This window comes from Chiloscyllium punctatum, chromosome 33 (assembly GCF_047496795.1).
Source record: "Chiloscyllium punctatum isolate Juve2018m chromosome 33, sChiPun1.3, whole genome shotgun sequence".
In the NCBI taxonomy this organism is placed as follows: Eukaryota; Metazoa; Chordata; class Chondrichthyes; order Orectolobiformes; family Hemiscylliidae; genus Chiloscyllium; species Chiloscyllium punctatum.
In genome coordinates this window covers 41971238-41988584 of record NC_092771.1, presented here as the reverse complement: position 1 = coordinate 41988584, position 17347 = coordinate 41971238, and the positions used below count along the sequence as shown (strand labels likewise).

The window sequence follows — 17347 nt, the reverse complement described above, 5'->3', positions numbered from 1 at the left end:
ATTCATATCTGCACAGTATCATGGGTGAAATAATGGTCATTAACAATTGCTCTGTCGAATTACAGTCATTGAGATGATTAGAATGTAAATGGATTGTTTGGTCCAACATACCCATACTAGCCAGGTATGTAAATTACCAATCGTTCTGGGAGTTTGAAAATAAGTTTCTTACTCGAGTTGTGTAAACCGACCTGTGAAATATTCACGCCGGCCTATGAATTATTCTCAGCTCATCCCCCTACACTATTGTAAAATCACCCATGTGTTTGTCTCAGGATTGTTTAAATCTTCCTAATGTACGTTATCCAATTTACATCTCAACTATTTCTTAAAAATCTCACATTGATTCATGGGAGAGGCTTAATGCTCCACTATGTAGTGATAATGATCAATAATGAAGCGTTCACTCTCCGAGAATGCTTTGGCCCCGCTCCTCACTCACTCTGGTTAGACAACCGGCCGCTGCTCGGTCCTCCTGTTCCGCCCCTTCCTCCGAATTGCGGAGTTGATTCAGGCGCGACTCAGCAGGCTAAGGGACAATGGAAGTTAGAGTCAATTCCTTGTGATGTGGTGAAAATATCCCGAATCTTGGATCGAGAGGCCTGAGTTCATTTCACAGCTTGTGCAGGTGTGTGTAATAACGTATTTATTTAAAAAAAGCAAGGGAAGGCAGGAACAGAGTAAAAACAATAGAACATGCAAACAATGTGGTGGGGCTCTCAATGCTCTGTTGATTTCAGTCTTTACCATGTGTTTCAGGGCCCCAGTGCATCCCAGTACAGACTGTGCCACTTCTCTTTGTGCACAGCCAGATACCATGATTGTGGGGCAAAGTGATGTGGTGGGGTACAGCTTCTGGATTAGTGGTGCTGGAAGAGCACAGAAGTTCAGGCACCATCCGAGGAGCAGCAAAATCGACGTTTCGGCACAAGCCCTTCATCAGGAATAAAGGCAGAGAGCCTGAAGGGTGGAGAGATAAGTGAGAGGAGGGTGGGGTTGGGAAGAACGTACCATTGAGTACAATAGGTGAGTGGGAGAGGGGATGAAGGTGATAGGTCGGGAGCAGTCGGAGGATGGAGTGGATAGATGGAAAATAAGATAGGCAGGTAGAACAAGTCAGGACAAGTCACTGGGACAGTGCAGAGCTGGAAGTTTGGAACTGGGATGAGGTGGGGGAAGGGGAAATGAGGAAACTGTTGAAGGTTGCCCTGGGGTTGAAGAGTTGCGAGGCGGAAGAGGAGGCATTCTTTGTCTAGGCGTATGGTGGTGAGGGAGCGGCGGTGAAGGAGGCCAGGACCTCCATGTCCTCGGCAGAGTAGGAGGGGGAGTTGAAATGTTGGGCCATGGGGCAGTGGGATTGATTGATGCAGGTGTCCCGGAGATGTTCCCTAAAGCGCTCTGCTCAGAGGTGTCCAGTCTCCCCAGTGTAGAGGAGACCGCATCGGGAGCAACGGATACAATAAATGATATTACTGGATGTGCAGGTAAAACTTTGATGGATTTGGAAGGCTCCTTTAGGGCCTTGGATAGAGGTGAGGGAGGAGCTGTGGGTGCAGGTTTTGCAATTCCTGTGGTGGCCGGGGAAGGTGCCAGGTTGGGAGGGTGGGTTGTGGGGGGTGTTGACCTGGCCACGTAGTCTTGGAGGGAACGGTCTTTGCGGAAGTCAGAAAGGGGTGGGGAGGGAAATATATCCCTGGTGCTAGAGTCTGTTTGGAGGTGGCGGAAATGTCGGCGGATGATTTGATTCATGCGAAGGTTAGTGGGGTGGAAGGTGAGCACCAGGGCCGTTCTGTCCTTGTTACGTTTGGAGGGGTGGTGTCTGAGTGCGGAGGTGCGGGTTGTGGACGAGATGCTTTGGAGGGCATCTTTAACCACGTGGGAAGGGAAATTGCGGTCTCTAAAGAAGGAGGCCACCTGGTGTGTTCTGTGGTGGAACTGATCCTGCTGGGAGCAGATACGGCAGAGGCGGAGGAATTGGGAATACGGGATGGCATTTTTGCAAGAGGTAGGGTGGGAAGAGGTGTAATCCAGGTAGCTGTGGGAGTCGGTGGGTTTGTAAAAAATATCGGTGTCAAGTCGATCATCATTAATGGAGATTGAGAGGCCCAGGAAGGGGAGGGTGGTGTCAGAGATGGTCCAGGTAAATTTAAGGTCAGGGTGGAATGTGTTGGTGAAGTTGATGAGGTGGCGCCAATGCGGTCATCAATGTAGCGGAGGAAGAGGTGGGGAGGGGTGCCGGTGTAATTACAGAAGATCAACTGTTCTACATAGCCAACAAAGAGACAGGCATAGCTGGGGCCTATACGTGTGCCCATGGCTACCCCCTTTGGTCTGGAGGAAGTGAGAGGATTCAAAGGAGAAATTGTTAAGGCTGAGGACCAGTTCAGTCAAACGAATGAGAGTGTCAGTGGAAGGGTACTGTTGGGGATGTCGGGAGAGGAAAAACAGAGGGCTTGGAGGCCCTGGTCATCGTGGATGGATGTGTAGAGGGATTGAATATCCATGGTGAAGATGAGGCATTAGGGGCCGGGGAAACGGAAGTCTTGGAGGAGGTGGAGGGCGTGGGTGGTGTCTCGAACGTATGTGGGGAGTTCCTGGACTAGGGGGATAGGACAGTGTCATGGGACGTAGAGATGAGTTCAGTGGGGCAGGAGCATGCTGAGACAATCGGTCAGCCAGGGTGGTCAGGCTTGTGGACCTTGGGAAGGAGGTAGAACCGGGCAGTGCGGGGTTCCCGGACTATGAGGTTGGAAGCTGTGGGTGGGAGACCTCCTGAGGTGATGAGGTTCTGTATGGTCTGGGAGATGATGGTTTGGTGATGGGGGGGTGGGGTCATGGTCGAGGGGGCAGGAGGAAGAGGTGTCCTCGAGTTGGCGTTTGGCTTCAGCGGTGTATAGGTTAGTGCGCCAGACCACCACTGCGCCCCCTTTATCTGCTGATGAAATGGTGAGGTTGGGATTGGAGCAGAAGGATTGTCGGGCTGCGCGTTGTGAGGGTGAGAGGTTGGAGTGGGGGAGGGAGGATAGACAGTTTGAGGGGTTAATGTCCTGGCGGCAGTTGGAAATGAAGAGGTCGAGGGCAGGTAATAGGCCAGCGCGGGGTGTGCAGGTGGATGCAGTGTGTTGGACATGGGCGAAGGGGTCCTCGGAAGGTGGGTGGGAGTCCTGATTGTGAAAGCTCGGAGGCGGAGGCGACGGAAGAATTGTTCGACGGCACGGCGTGTATTAAATTCATTGACGGAGGGGGATGAAAGTGATTCGTTTGCTGAGGGCTGATCGTTCATCCTCAGTGAGGGGAAGGTCTGGAGGGATGGTGAAAACTCAGCAGGCCTGGGAGCTGGGATCTGGTGTGGGTGTGGAGCTGGGAGTGGGGGCGGAGCCTGTAACTGGAGTGGGGGGAATGGGGGCACCAGAAATATGGGCACCAGAACTGAACACAATATTCCAAGTGTGGCTGCACCAGTGTTTTGTATAGTTGCAGTATGGTATTTCAACTTCGGAACTCAATCCCTCCACGAATGAAACATAACGCACCGTTTGCCTTCTTAACAGCACTATCATCCTGGGTGGCAACTTTCAGGGATCTATGTACATGGACTCAAAGTTCCCTCTGCACACCACACTACCAAGAATCTTTCCATTGACCCAGTATTTAGCCTTCCTGTTATTCTTCTCAAAGTGCATCACCTCACATTTAGTTGCATTAAACTCTATTTGCCACCTCTCAGCCCAATTCTGCAGTTTATCCAAGTCCCCTTGCAACCTGTAACATTCTTCCACACTGTCCACTACTACACTGACTTTAGTGTCGTCTGCAAATTTCCTAATCCGTTCATCTATACCTGCAGTGGTCCCAAAACGGATCCTGGTGGCACATGACTAGTAACTGGACTCCAGGCTGAATATTTTCCATCAACCACCACTCGCTGCCTTCTTTCAGAAAGCAAGTTTCTAATCCAAACTGCGAAATCACCCTCAATTCTATGCCTCTGCATTTTCTCCAACAGCCTACCATGTGGAACCTTGTCAAAGGCTTTACTTTTGTCCATGTGTACCACGTCAAATGCCCTACCCTAATTTACAAGCTTGGTGACCTTCTTAAAAAACTCAATGAGGTTTGTGAGACATGACCTGCCCTTGACAAAACCAAGTTGACTATCTGAAATCAAATTGATGTTTGCCAGATGATTATAAATCTTATCTCTCATAATCCTTTCCTACAACAGAAGTAAGGTTCACTGGTCTATAATTACCTGGGTCATCTCTACTGCCCTTCTTGAACAAGGGCACAACATTTGCAATCTTCCAGTACTCCGGTACCAAATCTGCAGACAATGACAACTCAAATATCCAAGCCAAAGGCTATGCTACATTCTCCCTAGCATCTCAGAGAATCCTCGGATAAATCCCATCCAGCCCAGGGGACTTGTCTATTTTCACTCCTTCCAGCAGTGATAACACCTGTTCATAACTAACCTTGATAATTTCTAGTCTAATATTTCATACCTCATTCTCCTCCTCTACAATATTCTCTTTTTCATGAGTGAAAACCGATGAGAAATGTTCATTTAGCATCTCTCCGATCTCCACAGGGTCAACACTCATCTTCCCATTCTGTCTGTGATTGGCCTAATCCTACCCTAATCATCTTTTTATTCCTCACATACCTATAGAAAGCTTTAAGGTTCTCCTTTATTCTATTTGTTAAATACTGCTCGTGTCGTCTCTTTGCTCTTCTTAACTCTCTCTTTAAATCCTCCTTAGCTGATCTGTAATTCTCCATCGCCCCATCTGAACTATCCTGCCTCATCAACACCTAAGCCTCCTTCTTCTTCGTAACAAGAGATGCAGTTTCCGCAGTAAACCAAGGTTCCCTTACCTTATCACTTCCTCCCTGCCTGACAGGGACATACCTATCAAGGACACGCAATATCTGTTCCTTAAACCAGCTCCACATTTCCATTGTCTGCATTCCCTGCATTTTGCTACCCCATCCTATGCATCCTAATTCTTGCTGAATCGCATTATAATTGCCCTTGACCTGTGGCACGTACTAATTCCTTTCCATCACTAAACTAAACTTAACTGAATTATGGTCACTCTCTCCAAAGTGCTCACCTACAACTAAATCAAACACCTAGTCTGGTTCATTACCAAGGACCGGATCCAATGTGGCCTCCCCTCTTGTCGGCCCTTCGACATACTGTATCAGGAAGCCCTCCTGCATACATTGGATAAAACTGATCCATCCAACGTATTAGTTATAGCATTTCCAGTCAATTTTGGGGAAGTTAAAGTCCCCCATAATGACCACCTTGTTACTTTCACTCCTATCCAGAATAATTTTGCTAATCCTCTCTTCCACCTCCCTGGAACTCTGCGGAGGCCTATTTTTAAAAAAACTCCAAGCAGTGTGACCTCTCCTCTTCTGTTTCTAACCTCAGTCCACAATACCTCAGGACACTAGTCCTCATCAAAAGTTCTCTCAGCCACCGTTATACTCTCCTTGACTAACGTGACATGCATGGACCCATTGCGGTGCTTCAAACTCCATGAGGCAGCCATACTCTCTGACAGACAGACTCAGTCTGGAACCTTCTCTGTCCTTAAGACCTTATGCACTGCCTGTGCTCATCCATTTCCCCTTTGCACGTTCCCTTTCCAACCCACCCCGCCTGCATCACTCCACGAGTGGTGCCGTCAAGGGCAGAAGTCTGTGGAATACCCTCCCTAACCTTCTCTATCCTCCTTTAAGATGTATTTAAAAATCATTCTCTTTAATCAACGTTTTGATCATCCATGAAGCACCTTAGGAGATTTGCCATTGTAAAAGATTCCATACAATGCAAGTAGTTGTTGTTATTGCTGTACAGTAGGAGAAACAGGAATGAAGCAATCAAAATTCTAACAAGAAAGTCACTGATAGGTGAAGTGTGCAGGCCACCAAATAATAACATCACATTGGGATGGGCAATAAACAAAGAAATAACTAATACCTGTAAAAATGGTACGGCTTCCTGGTGGTGGAAATTGAATAAAGATTGGTGCACTTTGTGTCTCTCACTGTGTCTCACACCTGCACACACACACACCATGGGTGCTGGGGAAAAAATAAGCACTACCGCACTTAGGCGGTAGTGTGGGGGTTTAAAAAAAGAAAAAAAAGAGAAAAAAAAACATATAAAAAGGGTGATTGTTACCCTTCCCTTCACAAAAAAAGAAAAAAAATGGTACGGCTATTATCATGGGTGTTTTTAATCTACATGTAGATTGGTCGAACCAGCTCAGTCAGGGTAGCCTTGAGTTTATTAAGTGTATCCATGGTAGTTTTCTTGAACAGTATGAAATGGAACATACAAGGGAGCAATCTATCCAGCATCTGGCCCCTGTGCCATGAGACAGGAATAATTAATGACCTCAGAGTTAGGGATCCTTTTGAAAGAAGTGATCACTGTATGGTTGAATTTAGAATACATATGGAGAGTGTGAAGATAAAATCTAATACCTGGGCCCTGTGCTTCAACACAGGGAACTACAATAGAATGAGGGAGAACCTGGATAAAGTAGACTGAAACAAAGATTTTTTGGTGGGACAGTTGATGAGCAGTGGAAGATTTTCAAAGGCACTTTACAAAGTGCTCAGCAATGATATATTTCAGTGTAAAGGAAGGACTGTAAGAAAAGGCATTCCCTGCGATGGGTATCGAAGGAAAGCGATCACATTGAAAGAGAAGGCATGCAAAGTGGCCAAAAACAGCCTGAAACTAGAACTGGGAAAACTTTAAAGATCAACAGAAAGCGACAGAAGAGCTATAAAGAAAGGTAAGATAGAACATGAGAAAAATAAACTAGCACAGACTATAAAGAAAGATAGCAAAATTTTATATTGAATGCGAAAAGATTGGCTAAAGTAAATGTTGGTCCTTTGGAAAATGAGAAGGAACATTTAATTATGGGATATCACAGTGGAGGAAACTAATATCTTGCCAATAATTAGCAAAGAGATAAAGATAGGTGAGGATTTGGAAATTATCATTATTACGGAACAGCTAGTGTTGGACTGTTGGAGTTAATTGAGCTAATGACAGAAAAGTCTTCTGACCTTGATGGAATGCATCCCAGGATACTAAAAGAATGCCAGGAGAAATAGCAAATACACTGGCAGTAATTTTCCAAAATTCACTGGACTCTGTGGCAGTCCCAGCAGTTTGGAAAGCAGCAAAAGTGATGCCACGTTTTTAAAAAGGAGGTGGACAAAAGGTGGGGAATTATACACAAGTTAGCTTATTCTCTGTAGTGGGAAAGATGTTTGGGTCTATTATCAAGGAAGAAATAGCAGGGAATCTTAATAGAAATTGTCCCATTGGACAGACAGAGCACGGGTTCATGTAGGGCAGGTCATGCTTCACAAATCTTTTGGAATTCTATGAAGACATTTCGAGCAAGGTGGACAACAGGGACCCAGTGGATGCGGTGTACCTGGATTTCCAATAGACCTTCAACAAGGTGCTGTGCAAGAGGCTGTTGCATAATATAAAGGTGTGTGGCGTTAGGAGTAGAGTATTAGCATGGATGGAAGACCGGTTGACTAACAGGAAGCAAAGTGTGGGATAAATCAGTACTATTCTGGCTGGCAATCAGTGACTAATAGTGTGCCACAGGTATCAGTGTTGGGACTGCGATTATTTAGAATTGATACAGATGATTTGGAGTTGGCGACCACATGTAGGGTGTCAAAGTTTGCATATGACACTAAGACGAGTGGCAGAACAGAGTGTGCAGAAGACTGTGAAACTTTGCAGAGGAACATAAATGCATTGAGTGAGTGGGCAATGGTCTGGCATTTGGAATAGAATGTTCGTAAATGTAAAGTCCTATTGTTTGGTTGGAGTAACATTAAAAAGAGATTATTACTTGAATTTTAAAAAGTTGCACCATTTGCTATGCAGGGGCACCTGAGTATCCTTGTGCATGAAGGTTGGTTACCAGGTACAACAATCAATTCAGAAAGCAAATGGAATTTTGGCCTTCATTGCCGAAGGGATCGTGTTTAAAAGCAGAGGTTATGTTCCAGCTGTATTGGGTGCTGGTGAGGCCACACCTGGAGTACTGCATGCAGTTTCTGTCTCCTTTCTTGCTCAAGGATGGACCGGCACTAGAGGGGGTGCAGAGGAGGTTAACTCGGTTGATTCCAGAGGTGAGGGGGTTGGCTTAACAGAGACTGAGTAGATTGGGATTAAATGACTGGAATTCAGAAGAATGGGAAACATATAAAATAATGAATGGAATGGATAAAACAGAAGTAGAGAGAATGTTTCCACTGGCAGGTGAAGCCAGGACAAGAGGGCATCACCGCAAGATTCGAGGCAGCAAATTTAGGACTGAATTGAGAAGAAACGTCTTGACCTCGATGGAATTCATTGCCCAGGGAAGTAGTTAAGTACTTCAGTAAACGTTTTTAAAGCTAAGGTAACTTTTATTTTAAAGAAATAACTAATTAATTAAGGAATATGGTGAGAATGTTGGTAAATGGTTCTGCATCCATGAAATGATCAGCCATGATCTTAGTGAATGGCAGAGCAAGCTCAAAGTGCAGGACGGTCTTCTCCTGTTCCTAGTTCTTTTGTTGTTATATTTTGCATTCCTCCCGCACTCTTGACTCTCAGGTGCTGGTGTTGGATTAGGAGGGACAAAATTAAAATTCAAAGAATACCAGGTTATAGTCCAACAGGTTTATTTGGAAGCACTCGCTTTGCAGCTTCTTCATCAGGTGGTTGTGTGATTTTTAACTTTGTCTCACTCTTGTAACTGATAAACAGCAACAAAAGCCATGAAGCAGTGCGCATGCTCCAGGCAACAATGGGCCCCCGGTAGTTGATGTCAGCGGAAGACCAATGGAAAGGCAGGGGCACAGCTGGAGGACCTGGCGGGGCATTTGGTCCTCCGACCAATCAGAGTAAATGAGGGACGGGACGAGACTATACCACGTGATCATCCTCACGGTGGGCGCAGATGTGCGGGACGTGTGGATGGAGAGCTGTTGGTAAGGAAAGAAATAAACAGCAGGACGTTGGATGGAAATGGTGTTGGTATGGGCTGAGAGGTTTTACAAACATTTGGTGCACATCGGAAAATACAAATTTGAAATGTACAGTCCCGTTTATGCAGTAAACTGGAAAATAACCTCATTGTGTGATCGCTGCCATCTTTATTCGGGGCAAAGATTCACTGGACACGTGCGCGGCCACCAGCTTTGTCAGGGGCAAAGTTCAGAGGTGTGTATGTGCAGCCCTCCCTGGTAGAGAGTCATAGGGCAGGATTCACACAGAGCACATTCAAACCCAGAGAAATGGATGTTTTTTTTCTGGATTTGTTTCTTCATCCATTTAAATGATTTGGATGTGAATAGAGCCGGTACGGTTCGTAAGTTTGCAGATGACCCCAAAATTGGAGGTATTGTGGACAGTGATAAAGGTTGTCTCAGAATACAATGGGATATCGATCAGATGGGCCAATGGGCTGCGGAGTGGCAGATAGGGTTTAATTTAGATATATGTGAGGTGCTGCATTTTAGAAAAGCAAATCAGAGCAGGACTCACACTGAATTGTAAGGTCTTGGAGAGTCTTGCTGAACAACAATATCGTGGAATGCAGGTTCATAGTTCCTTGAAAGTAGAGTCACAGGTAGATAGGATAGTGAGGAAATTGTTTGGGGTTCTTCCCTTCGTTGGTCAGAGCATTGAGTAAAGGAGCTGTACAGGACATTGGTTCGGCCACTTTTGGAATATTGTGTGCAATTCTGGTCTACATCTTATCAGAAAGAGGCACTGAAACATGGAAGGTTTGAGAATTGATTTTTTAAGGATGTTGCCAGGGTTGGAGGATTTGAGTTGCAGGGAGAGGCATAATAGCCTGGGACCATTTTCCCTGGAGTGTCATAGGCTGAGGTGTGATTTTGAAGAGGTTTATAAAATCGTGAGGGGCATGGATAGCGTAAATAGACAAGGTGTTTCCCCTGGGGTGGTGAAGCCCAGAACGAGAGGATATAGGTTTAGGGTGTGAGGGAAAAATTCAAAAGGAGCCTAAAGGGCAACCAAAATTGTAACATTTAAAAGGCATTTGAATAGGAAGGGTTCAGAGGGATGTTGGCCAAGTGCTGGCAAATGGGAATAGTTTAGGTTAGAATATCCGGTTTGCATAGATGGGTTGGACTGAAGAGTCTGTTTTTGTGCTCGACATCTCTGACTGTGGGATCATAAAAGTGAACACTGCTCTGATTCACCTCTGGGCTCCTTGATGTCCACTTGTTCGTTATCTAGCTTCCTCAGTCTCACATGAGTGTATTTTTGCCATGTTTAGTATTTTACTACTACGTTCACAGACTTTTTTTTAAAATGGATTGTCCATTGCTGCCCGACTCCTGACCGTATGCTGCTCCATTATCAGGCTTTTTTGCTCCACAATATCTTTGACAGTCAAGAATTCTTTTTTCCAATAGTGAGTGGATTTTTCTTCCATTTCTGACAGTCAAATTCTGCACCATTTTCATTCCCTATAATTCATATTGCACTCCCTGAAACATCATGTGTATTTCTCATTCCACAGATACCAGTGATCATTGCCAAAGCCTTGTTGCCTGTGGAGAGGGTGATGTTTGACTTCCTTGTACAGCTGCAGTTTGAATGGTGAAGGCGTTCCCACAACGTGGTTGGGTAAGAGACATTACAGATTATTCACTCAGCGATAGTGAAAAGTAGAAGATATCTGTACAAATCAACATGTTTTTATTTCACAAATATATTGAGAACTTTTGACATAATGCCACAGCTGGAGAATATTATGTCCAGTGACCAAAACCATTGCCAAATAAGCAATTTTTCAGAAATGCCTTAAAGGAAGAAAGCAGATCTTAGAGGGTGGGAATTCCAGACCGTGTTGCCTTGGAATCTATAGAAACAGTCACACAGCTGAACTCAAAAATAAACACATCATTGGGAGTCTAAACTGAAATGAGTTATTGAGATGTGAAAGGGTGTGTGGTGCATGGAGATAGGAATGATTACAGCCAGGAATTAAATCAAGGGTGTGAAAGTAAATTGTGGTTGCTTATAAATGGGAGCCTTTTGATGTATCAGCAAATTCTGGTACAAGTGAGCACTTAGGCGGTAGAGTTTTCAATATTCTGGATATTATAGGGAGGGTGATTGTGGGATGCTGGCCAGGAGTGAGTTTAGATAATGAAATCTAGAGTTAACAAAATGAATGAATGAGAGTTTCAGTAAATGAGCTGAGACTGTGGTGAGGTCCACTGAAGTCGAAATAGTGGTCTTGGAGTGGGACTGGGCTATCACCCTCACCTCACCTCTGGAATTCAGCTGTTTGTCAGTTTGTGAATCAAGTCTGTACCAAGACCAGGAACGGAGTGATCCTGGCAGAACCCAAACTGGGTTTCACAGAAGGTTATTGCTGAGCAGCTGCGTGACAGCACTGTTGATGACACCTTCCATCACTTCAATGTTGAGCAAGTGTCGACTGATGGAGGGAAATTGGCTGGGTTGACTCTGTCCTGCTTTTTTGTGTTGAACATCCCTGGGGAATGTTCCACAATGTCAGTAGGTGCCAGTGCTGGACTTGTCTTGGTGGGCAGCAATTTCTGGAGCACAGCCATCAGTATTATTTCCACAATTTTGGTAGGGCTGACAGCCTTTACACTACTTCTCCATTTTTGATCTGATTTGAAATAAGTTTTCAACCAAGTTGATTCACGTCTGTGATGTCAGGGACCAATGTAGAAAGCTCATCCACTTGGCACTGCTGGCTGAAGATTGCTGCAAATGCTGTAGTCTTGTCTGTTGCATGGACGTGTGAGACCCCTCCATCAGTAAGGGTGGGGATATCTGTGATGCTTCCTGCAGTGAGTTGTTTAATTGTCCATGACCATTCCTTACCAGGTGTGGCAGAACTGCAGAGCTCAGATCTGATCCATTGGTTGTTGGATCACATAGTTCTATTTGGTGTTGCTTGCGCTGTTTGGCATGCAGGTTGGGTAGCTTCACCAGGTTGGCACCACATTTTTAGGTATGCCTGGTATTGCTCCTGGCATGCCCTGCGGAACTCTCCACTGAACTAGGGTTGATCCCCAGCTTGATGTTAATAATTGAATGGGGATATACCAGGCCATGAAATTTCAGATTAGGCTGGAGTACAGTTCTGTTGTTGGCCCACAGTGAGGCAGAAGTTGCAGGGTCAAGAGGGATGATTGTGTGGTTGTATTTTCCAGTGCATTGGTAGATGTAATGTGGTCCATCCAGTTTCATTCCTTTGTTGAGACTGTGCAGTGATTAATACAATGAGTGATTTGGTGGGCCACTGTCAGGAATGCAACTTTTAAAAAAAGGTTTTGTGATTTACACATGAAAGAAGTGAAACTATCATGGTATTTGAACAGATGAAAGACTCAACAGACAATCAAGGTATTTTGCAATGGAGAATTTCAGTTACATCACACTATAAATTTTTGCAATAAATTCTGTGCCTGAGAATTGTGCCCTCCACAATCACCTGATGAAGGAATGGCGCTCCGAAAGGTAGTGTGCTTCCAATTAAACCTGTTGGACTATAACCTGGTGTTGTGTGATTCTTAACTTAGAATATGACAGCACTACTAACAGGACTGCATGTAAATAGGCTCAGTCCAGTTAATCAATACATTCAGAAGGATTTCCTCCAAGTTTGATGGTGCAATATTAGGCAAAACCGTCAACTTCAAACTGCAATGTTGCTCTTAACAAAAGCTTCAGGCTCCCCACCCCACTGCAATGTGATAACTGGGCCCGGCCCAGGAACTGGAACTGGGACATTTGTGGACTGTGATCTCAAAGGAAGCGACCAAACACAATTCCTGCAGATTAGTCCTCAAAAGTGAGTAGCAAGTTTGAGACAAGGCAGGTGATATGGCATCTTGCACTTAGCTTAATTGTATTTCTTATTTGCAGTAGTGTTTTGCAAAGTATAAAACTCCATTCCATGGTTGGGGAGTTTTATCCTAGTTGATCACAGTTGCTGCCTCTCGCTCCCCAAGTCAAATCATAGGATCGAAAACAAAACAAGAAACTGCAGATGCTGGAGACCTAAACCCCAGAAACAAAGTGCTGGAGAAACTTAGCAGTTCTGAGGGCATCGGTGAAGAGAAAAAAATGTTACATTTCAAGTTCACTGACTCTTCATCTGAACGGACGAAAGGTCATGAGACTTTGAACTTACAATGTTTTTTTTCCCTCAGAGATACTGCTGGACCTGCGGTTCTCCAGCATTGTGCTTTCTATATTGAACTTTATTTACAAAACAGATCGGAAAAATACTAATCTGCAAAAGTGAAAGGTTCATTGTAAACATGAGCGTCATGTCCACACATTGAGTTACACAAGTCCGCCTCAGTTTAAAAACAAGATTTAACTCAGTAACATTCCATCTCAAAACTAGCCAAGTTACACCAGTAATAAAGCACATCCACCCAATGAGGCACTTCAGCACAACATCCTGCAGTGTTTCACACAGCATCTTTTACCAAAGAATGATCACATGTCACAAAATTGAAGGCCAAGAGCATGTCTCTTTAAAGGAGCTGAAATCAAACTCTCAATTTTTTTGGAAGTATTTTTATTAAACCTGATTGAAAAATTAAATCTCAGAGCATAATCTTTGCTTTTTTAATCAAAGTGTGTGGGAAACATCCCACATCTTGCTTAAGATTCAGTTCAGTCTGATACATAGAGCCAAAGGCCAAGCAAACATCACACTTTCCATTCACTTCTACAAAGGGCTGACATCACATTTCTTCAGGATTTAAAGAATTTCATAAATTGTTTGTGAAATCATTTGTCACGTTAAAGAACTGGACAATAAATGTCATTGTATACAATCAGAGTGAAGCCTGTGACAGCAGATTTAGCTTTGGAGGGCAGCGTCTGTGCTTTCTAAATTCTGGGAGCACTTTGGGAGACTGCTCCTAGATGGTGATAGTGAGCATACCTGGAATGCACTGTTTAGATTTGGGAATCCTTGGGAGACAATCTATGGTTTCACTAATACTTGGCTTGCGTTGTTGGTGTACAGTAAGCAATTCATAAAGTTACTTATGTATTGTTGTTGACTACCTGAATGCCAGGTTGCCTTCAATAGTGTAAATGCATCTCTTGTAAATATTTGGAATATTCCAGAACTGCCCAGTGCTTGGCAAATTCGGGGAGGGGGGGGGGAATCAAAAAAAATCACAATTGAGTAATTTGAAATTCAGAATCCAAGAGGACTTAACCACTGAAGTAATCAATTCAAATAGTTAAGTGGAGTGCTCACATTTAAAATACCTCGTATCCATAGGAATGGATGGGCTGACAGAATTGCTATCAAATTCCTGGCTGGGGAGTGTGAAATGTGCTTTGATAAAGTCAGCTGCATTTTCCAACAATAATTTGGCAAGCTCGGAAATTTAAAAAAACAAGACGAGCTTCACTGCTGCTCCAGTCGGGTCACAAACTCTGTGAAAAAATAACAATGTTCAGGTTTATTCCATTCACTCTGAAACACGTGTTTCTTCTACAGATCCTGCAAGTTTCCCCAATGAGCAGAGTCCATCCAAATGGTGTTGCTAACTTTGGCCAACTCATTTCTTTCCTAGCCTCTATTGCCTGAAGAGTGACCAGAAGCAATTACTCTACATATGTGGGAACATTACCAACAAGGAGTTTATCCTTCAGAATTGACTTCCATATATTCAGTGTCCAGAAAAGATAAAAAGCTTGTTACCTTTTATAGAGCAATTATTCATTGGGAGTAAAACGCTAACCTTTTCTTGCTCACTAATCAAGCTGCCTAAATTTTAAAAATGAACACTTCTTAATAGTTCGCTAGATCGTAACAAAATATTTTGAGCGAAACAAATCACATGATACATAGTTATTTCAGAGAACAAAACAAGTTTGTTCATTGAAGAACCTAGAGGAAAAGGTACTGAAATAATGTGAGTTTGATATACCTCAATCATCATTTCAAGTGCATTCTCTGCATAAATTCTCCTTTTACTCCTTGAAGTTTTCAATTTCTTGAATAATTGAGAGAATGAAGTCACAGATGTACAACACAAATTCAGACCCTTCAGTCCAACTTGCCCATGCTGACCAGATATCCAAAATTAATCTACACCCATTTGCCAGCATTTGTTCCATATCCATCATAAACCCTTTCTACTGATTATCAATTTATTTTACTTTATCAGCACTTGAAATACTGACATTTTTTTTCTCCCAACATTGGTTAAAGAAATCAGAACTTCATTCATCCAAGTTAATTTTGTAATCTTTCACCAAGAAACAAGTGAGAACAACATATAGCTGAGTGCAAAACAAAATACTGCAGATGTGTGATATCTGGGAACTCTCTAAAGGTGAGGCACTGATACTTTGGTGTAACCTGCAGTCTGGCCAAATTGCAGCAATAGCTGTTCAAGTTTATCTGCAACTTATTGAATGCAAAATCCTCCTTGTGCAATAATGAGGCAGCATTTTGGGATGTCATTTTTAAAATATATTATTTTCAAAGTTACTCACAATTAAGAGTGATCACTTGTTGCTGTGTGCATAACACAGTACAAAAAGGAATTAAGAGAAAAAACCCATTTTTTTCTGAGTCACGAATTCATTGATATCGCATGGGTCCAGCATTTATAAGTAATCATTTTTTAAAAATAAATACAGGTACATTTACTAACTATGTTGGAGTACAGTCAAGTTTCTTACTGAACAGTGACAGGATTGGACAGAGTCCGCATGGATTTAAGAGAGGGGAATCGTACTTAGCAAATCTACTGAAAGAATCTACAGAGTCGAATAGTAAAGTAAGAAATAGTAGAATATTTAGTAAAGTTTATCATTAAACATGGTAGACTGGGTTTTGTGAAAGAGAAACTATATTTGACAAATTTGTGACAGTTCATGGAGGAGATAACAAGCAGGGCTGATAAAGGGCATTCCAGTGATGTTCTGTATTTGGATTTTAAAAATACAAATGATAAGGTGCTACATAAAAGTTAGTTGCACAATTTAGGAGCTCATGGTATCGGGGTAATGTATTAGCATGGATTGGGGATTAGTTAACCACACTAGCTGTTGCTGAGTCCTCACTTGCAGTGCTGTACACAATGTTAGCTCCTGTATTTAATAAAGGAGACCATTCAAAAAAGATTCACTTAGCTGCTTCGAGGACGAAAGGATTGACCTATCAAGAATAGATAAGCGGGATGATCTTATGGAAACAAGATTCTGACGAGCTTGACAGGGTGGATGTTGACTAGATCTTCGAGCACCAGTGAAGTCTCAAACCAGGGGACATTACAGAAGGGAACATTCATTTTAGAAAAAGGAAAGAATTTTTTTCTCTCAGTGAATGGCTAGAATTTTCTCGCCCAAACTTTTTTGAAAGTTAAATGGTGGAGCGGAATGGTTGGGTTACTCTTCAGAGGGTTGTTCTGGCTTGTTGGGCCGAATGGCCTGTTTCCACACAGTAGGGAATCTATGATTCTATCTCAAATTATTTTAAAAGAGGGCAGATAGATTTTTGAAATATTGAGCAGTTGAGGGCTATTCGGATCAAGCATAAAAGAGGTGTTGAGGTCTGGGTTGGCCAAGCCATGATCTGATAGAATGGGGGAACAAGCTGAAGGGAATGAATGCCCTACGCCTGCTCCGATTCCTTGAGCCTCCGTTTCATGTTTTTTTGGCTCCAAAGAAGAGCGTGATACAATGTGCTAAAGATCTCAGATGTTGTGAAAATGGAGTGTTTATGTAGTGATTCAGATGGCATTGTTTCATCAATCACAGCGATACAGTCATGAGTGGGAAGGCAATTCTTCACATTACCCAACATATCAGCAAAAGTAGGACACAATGCGCATGCGAAAGCGAACAAAGGGACCCTGGGTGATTGATGTCGGCACCGGACCAATTGAAGGACAGTGGGCGGAGCTGGAAGACCAAGTGGGAGGTTGGTCCTCCAACCAATCAAGTGAATGAAGGGCGGGGCTAGAATAAACCATGTGATCACCCTTGCGCGCGGCGCAGAGTTGCTGTAATGAATGCTCGGGAATTTATGGAGAGAAACGATACGGTAAGGAAAGAAATAAACAGGGAAACGGGAGAAAAACTGTGTTGCAATGAGCGGAGAGGTTTTACAAATTGTGTCCGTCGGAAAACACAAGTTTGAACGACCCAGTCCCGTGTTTGCAGTAAATTAGGAATGGTCCCAGAGCGGCTGCAGGCCTGAGTGAGCGCCGCCATCTTTATTCGGGACAACGA

The 17347-nt window shown here is 43.6% G+C and overlaps 1 long non-coding RNA gene across 1 annotated transcript in view; it reads left to right on the top strand.

Moving 5' to 3' along the window:
- The first annotated feature begins 17108 nt into the window (after positions 1–17108).
- Positions 17109–17347, top strand: part of LOC140458541 (uncharacterized) — a 43544-nt gene continuing 43305 nt past the window's right edge. The window contains exon 1 of the long non-coding RNA XR_011953506.1: positions 17109–17159. This is a non-coding gene — a long non-coding RNA (uncharacterized lncRNA). The remainder of the gene's footprint in view (positions 17160–17347) is intronic.